At 37.8% G+C, this 6000-nt stretch overlaps 1 protein-coding gene across 1 annotated transcript in view; it reads left to right on the top strand.

The window, feature by feature from the left end:
- Prkg1 (protein kinase cGMP-dependent 1) overlaps nucleotides 1–6000 on the top strand; it is a 1110226-nt gene that overhangs the window by 65663 nt on the left and 1038563 nt on the right. The gene's annotated exons all lie outside the window — the stretch shown is intronic.

The following is a 6000-nucleotide window of genomic DNA, read 5'->3' as shown; positions in this document are numbered from 1 at the left end:
TTAATAAATAAATAAATAAATAAAAATAAAAAAAAGCAAAACTTAAAACTCACTGTGCTGAGAATTGAGGAATGAGTTCCAGACTTGATTTGGGTGAGATTTCTAAGTTCCTTGACTTTGGTATTCTCCAGAATACAAATTAGGATGGTATATTTAACAATCTTGATGCTTATTCTAGATCAAAATCCATGATAAACAGCATTGATAAAGATTGAAGACCCCCTTTTTCTAAAGATGGGGGCGAGTGGTGGGGTGTTCAATCACAGCAGATGCTGATAACCATTTTTGTTTTAAATTTGAGAATGTGTTTAGCCAAGAATAGACTGACACTGGACTCTGGATCCTTCTGCTTCAATCTCCTGGTTTTGTGACTGTCCGTGTGTGTGTGTGTGTGTGTGTGTGTGTGTGTGTGTGTGTGTGTGTGTGGTGTGCTGCCTGTGTGTGAACTTAGAATTCTGTAAATGAAAGCATAGAGCGAACACAGCATCCTGTTACACTGGGCATCGGCCCACTTTCTGTGAGGCCTGTTGCCCACAGAGGCAAGTTCTTACCAGTGTAAAGTTGAAAATAGGCACATTTCTCAAAGTTCTCTATTTTTTCTAGCAAGAAGCAGTACTTTTATCATTCCGGGAGTAAAGTGTTTTCAAGCTTCGCCTGTCATTATTTCCACTTAAAACGGGTGGGTAGTCAGCATCCACACAGTTCAAAGGAAGACTGGGGTTTGACTGACTGCATTATCTTCAATGGAAAACTTGGATGTATTTTCCACATTAGCTCCATAATTCTGATCTTTGAGGAAAAACTTTCTTGCATAATGAAATGATTCAAGACAGACACTGAACATATTGTGAAAATACAAGAGTGTAAAAGTCTTGATTTTATCTTTATTCTTTTGGTACACTGAAGTTAGGAAATGCATATTGCTGTTTGGGGCGTTCTTTATGTTTGAGAGGAAGAATACACAGGTGCCTGTGTGTATACATGTGTGTCTATGTTCACGGCTATGTGTGGGTGCATGCACTTGAATGTGGAGGCTAGAACTCGACAAGGACTGTTGGTCTCTTTTGTCCTCCACTTTATTTTTTAAATACACTGTGTCTCAAAAATTAAACTCATAGATAAGATAAAGATTGTGCAAGATCAGTTGGCTATCAAGCTCCAAGGATCCTCCTGTCCCCACCTCCTGAGTGCAGGGATGACAGGCCTGCCCAGCTTCCATGACATTGGCTAGAGATGTTGGGGATCCAAACTCAGATCTCCATGCTTGTCTGGGGAGTACTTTTATGACTGAGTCATTTCTAACATTGACTTTGGCGGATATTTACACATTTGTCTCCTGCACTGGAGACACTAACATTTAAAGCATTCTTCATGTACCAGATTAAATGTCCGTACTTTGCCAAATAAAGTCTTCAAGATACCAACTAGACCAGAAAGGAATTATTGAATATTTTCTAAATGTGTTGTTAAGGAAGGTAATTGGTAATCTTATAGCTGGCTAAGATACGTTGCAAATTTACACATCTCATGAGATTCAGCCCAGGGCTTCCACCCTGTTCCAAGAGTGATGCTCTTATAAGCATCAAGTATCTATCTTGGCTCTGAAATGAATGATGTCCATTTATTTTAGCAGCTTAGTTAGTGCGTCATTTTCTTCTCAATAGAAAGATGAATTTATGAACATGCATTTGAGATGATTGTATGCAAGTCACAGTATAAACGTTTCCTTAATCTGAAGTGAAGGGATGCTTGCCTACCTGTTAAGTTAATGAGAGTAAAAATAGCTTGGACTTTCTTCCTAAGTATTTTCTTTTTCACAGTTACAGAAAATCTTCTTGGCTTAATGCGGTCGTTTTACTTACTGATCAAATAATAATTCACTGGCCTGTTTTATTTCCTGTTGTCCATCTTCAGTATTTTCTCACCTTAATAACGGCAATGGGTTCACTAGTAAAAAGCAGATTTTCTTTGCTTTAAATTTAGGCTGACAAAGCATCAAGGGGAAGGATAACCAGTTCCTACCGGCTGCCAAGGACTATTTAATACTAAGACAGCGACCAAAGGGAAAATATGGATCCCAGAGTTACACTCTTCCAGGTCATACGATATCAATCTCACTTCCTCAAGATTTAAGAGCACATGGCATGTTTATTCATCTGCATGACATAATTTAGAGATACATCATACTGTGAAAAACTGATTCCCTTTGTTTTCGAATTCCTGGCATGTTACTTTTTGAGACAATAAATCTCAGCGTTTTCAAAATTGTAATATTTTAAACATATTTCTAACAGCTTCTAATTTGGACAGTTAAAAATCTTTTTTTTTTATTGAGAAAAGGAAAAAAAAAACAAGTTTCCACCTCCTCCCAGCCTCCCATTTAAAAATCTTTTTTAAAGAACAAAATAGACAAAGCTCACTAATATTTACAAAGAACTACACCCCTCGGGGATATCTGATGAAATGCACAATTTAAACTTCGGACTTTCCGGTAAGATAACAGGCCCTCATGGCACCACGCGTGGGCACTGCCCACTAGGGACTAACAGCAAATATTTTAGAATATTTTGTGGAAAATCTTGGTGCCTTAAATTAGGAAACTATGTAGATTTCATATGCCAGAACCGCTGAAGTGGAATGGAGGAAGTGTAATTCATTAATTGTGAATGGGAGACAGTTGGATGCTGCAAACAGTGGATGGAGAGATGACTCAGAGGTTTTGGGCACTTGCTACTCTTGCAGAGGATTCGGGTTGGTTCTCAGTTCCTACACTGTGGTTCACAACCATCATAGCCCCAGTTCCAAAGGATCTGATGCCCTTTTCAAACCTCTGTGGGCAATGAGCATGCAGGTGGTACTCATATAGACATGCAGGCAAAACACTCATGCACAGAAAAAAAAAAGAAACTTGAAAAAATTATAAAAGGTATTTTTGTGACTGAAGCCCCTTTTTGGAGGTCATTTCATTATGTAGCCCAGGTTAGTTCTGAACAAAAGATCCTTGTGCCTATCTGCCATGTGCTGGGATTATAAGTATGTACCTGACTTAATAAAGTATTTTTAATTATGTTTTATGCGTGTTAAAATTTTACATTTGTGAAGAATACAGTCTTTCTCTTCTTAAAATCTTCTCCTTCTGGCGTTAGAAATGTACGGCTTCCTAATGAGTACATAAAGAGCATTCATTCTGTTAGTGCCTAGATTTTAATAAAGACAGCTCTAGCCTAAGGTCCAACAATAACTTACCACCATTTTGGCCATCGACTGAGGATACATTTCAGCTAATATCAGGCATGACACTAATTCAGTATTAAGTGCTAAGCACATCAACAATTTCAGCACAGTTCACTATAGCTTTCCAAGTCACTGGAGGAAGTTTTTTTTTTTTAATCATTAATGCTTTTTCTTTCCTTTTCCATGCAGAACTTACCCTGTGAAGTAACATGATTTTAAAATGATACAATCATTAGACTTGTTGCTTATAGCTATTTAAATATACACTTAAGATTATATTTCAATTTTAATTTCATTTTATTTTGTATCCAGGGTCTCTCTCTCTCTCTCTCTCTCTCTCTCTCTCTCTCTCTCTCTCTCTGTGTGTGTGTGTGTGTGTGTGTACTGTGTATGTGTCTGTTGCCCATGGAGAATAGAAGAGGGCCTCAGATCATCTCGAGCTACCTTATGGGTGCTGGAAATTGAACCCATGTCCCCTGGAAGAGCAGCTACTGAACTTAACCTCTGGGTCATCTCCCTAGCCCCTAAATGTGGATTCTTTATAATCAAATATCCCTCTCCAAGTGCAATCATAAGACTAATTTAATTCTATGAGTGAATCAAATAGTAGGTGCTCAAATTATTTTGCTTAATTAATAGGAAACCAATGTTAGTTGTTTGTATAAAGGCAATAAGCCAAAAGAGACACCTATATAGGGCAGCTCACAACCAGCTGTAACTCCAACTTCAGGAGATCGGGCAACTTCTTCTGACCACTGAGAATGCCTGCATTCAGGTGTGCCTACTGTCAGGCACACACACAAAGAATCATTATTTTAAAAGATATTTTTAAAAGCTTACCATGGATGCAGAGTAAAAATAATTTGCCTATGGAAATTAATTTTATGACCTTGGTTTTTCAAATAAAATTTATTTTCAGCATTGGTCAAGAACCATACCCCCACCAAATAAACCTTGTCTCTTACAAGCTAAACAATCAGTCAAAAACATGCTTGAAAAAATTATTTAAAACATCTATCCAGGAGGCCAGCAAGGTGATTTAGTTGGTAAAGGCACATGTGAAACCTGAGGAATTGAGTTCAGATTCACAGGACTCATGTGGTGGAAGGGGAGAATTGGCACCTGTGAGTTCTCCATCACTTGAGTGTCACTTGTGTACCATGGGAAGTGCAGCCCCTCAAAAAAATGAATGTATAATATTTATCATGATTTTATTAATTAAAGAAAAAACCCAGAAATCTAAGTTTCACAGAAAGTTATAAAGGTCTTTGGAGAAAGGCAATATTCTCTGTAATAAATGTCAATATGACAATATATTTTGTGCCTCGAGACCCTTTCAATGCTCTTTTCAACCGCCCACTTTCCCTATATTTCTTGCTGCAAACCCCTGATTCTTAAAGTCAGATCCATCATGAAACACTTTTTGAATTTTGAGCATTTCATTTTAAATGAGACAATGACAGGCATCCAGGCTATAGTTTGTAGGTTGTAGTTCTCTCCTTTAAGAAAAGTATTCAGTTTAGTACTGAACAATCTCACTTTGATAAAAATCCCGAAAACTTATGGCTTAAGTGCTGTTTTAAATACACTTTTTGTGGGGTAGGGAATAATTTTATTACTTTTTTCTTCCCTTCTTTTTCTTGTAGATGAGGTTTTTTTTACAAGTAAGGCAGTATGTTTCCTATCTTCTGTGGAGAGACATTAAGTAACCTCATTTAAGCCTCAAGAGAGACTGAGAACAAAGTTTCTTATCCATTGTTTGTGATACATTTTCAAATGTAAAGTCCTGGCTTTATAGACTCCAAAATAAATCTATAAAAAAACCAGCATGAACTATTTTCCCAGGGAAGTAGAGAGTTCCCACAGGTTAACTAGAATTCTGGACCTTTGCCTGGGAAGAGGAAACTGTCCCAGAAGAGAAGGATGCTCAAGGATGCCATTAGTCATGGAGTACAGCACTTCCGCTCGGCTGACTTTTAAGGAAAACAGCAGTAATTCAGAACTCTTATTTACTGCTATCTTTTGGAAATGTTTCACGACCCGTGCGCTGTTTATATCGCATTCTGAAGCGAATGTACTTCAGAGTTTCCTGTTAGAAAGAATGAACATAACGTCATCTGTAGAGAGGAGTAGATCAGAGTCTGTGGAAAATGTGTAGGGTTGCAGCCTTTTCACTGCACCTCCAATTACTAATTACCATGGAGCATACTTGGAATTAAGATGGGGGCAGGGAGGAAAGAAGAAAGAAGGAAGAGAGTGTTACTATGACAATGGCTAGGCTTTCTTTTTCGTGCTTTTTTAACGCTCAGCTACAAAAAGTTGTGTGTTTAAAGGAATAAGTGAGCAACTTTTTTTTTTTTAATAGATAGATTTGTGTCTTTGTGCTTTTGGCTAATCTGAGATTCCAGGCAGTAGTTGTGCACTGCAACTTAGTTTTAATGTATTCGCCATCTATTTTGTTTATGTGATAAACGTTGGACAGATAGAACCTTGAGAACTGTAATACAGAGTGTCGAAGAACAGTAAATTAAAGCTCCCAATTAAAAAAAAAAACTATAAATTTGAAAGAACGGATGAAGGTTTAGTTAACTATTAGACACTTACGTAAGCACTAGGTAAATATTTTGGGCGTTCTAAATAAGTGTTCCCAAGATGAGAGTCCAACTCTTGGCCCGAAAGAATGCCACCTCCTTGCCAGCATTTTAGCCCACACTGTGAGGTCTCTGCTGCCAAAGTGGTTGGGTAGAGTGAGTCTGTAGTGGGTGG

Source organism: Microtus ochrogaster, chromosome 8, assembly GCF_000317375.1.
Source record: "Microtus ochrogaster isolate Prairie Vole_2 chromosome 8, MicOch1.0, whole genome shotgun sequence".
NCBI classification, from domain to species: domain Eukaryota; kingdom Metazoa; phylum Chordata; class Mammalia; order Rodentia; family Cricetidae; genus Microtus; species Microtus ochrogaster.
This window is presented reverse-complemented; position numbering and strand designations above follow the sequence as displayed.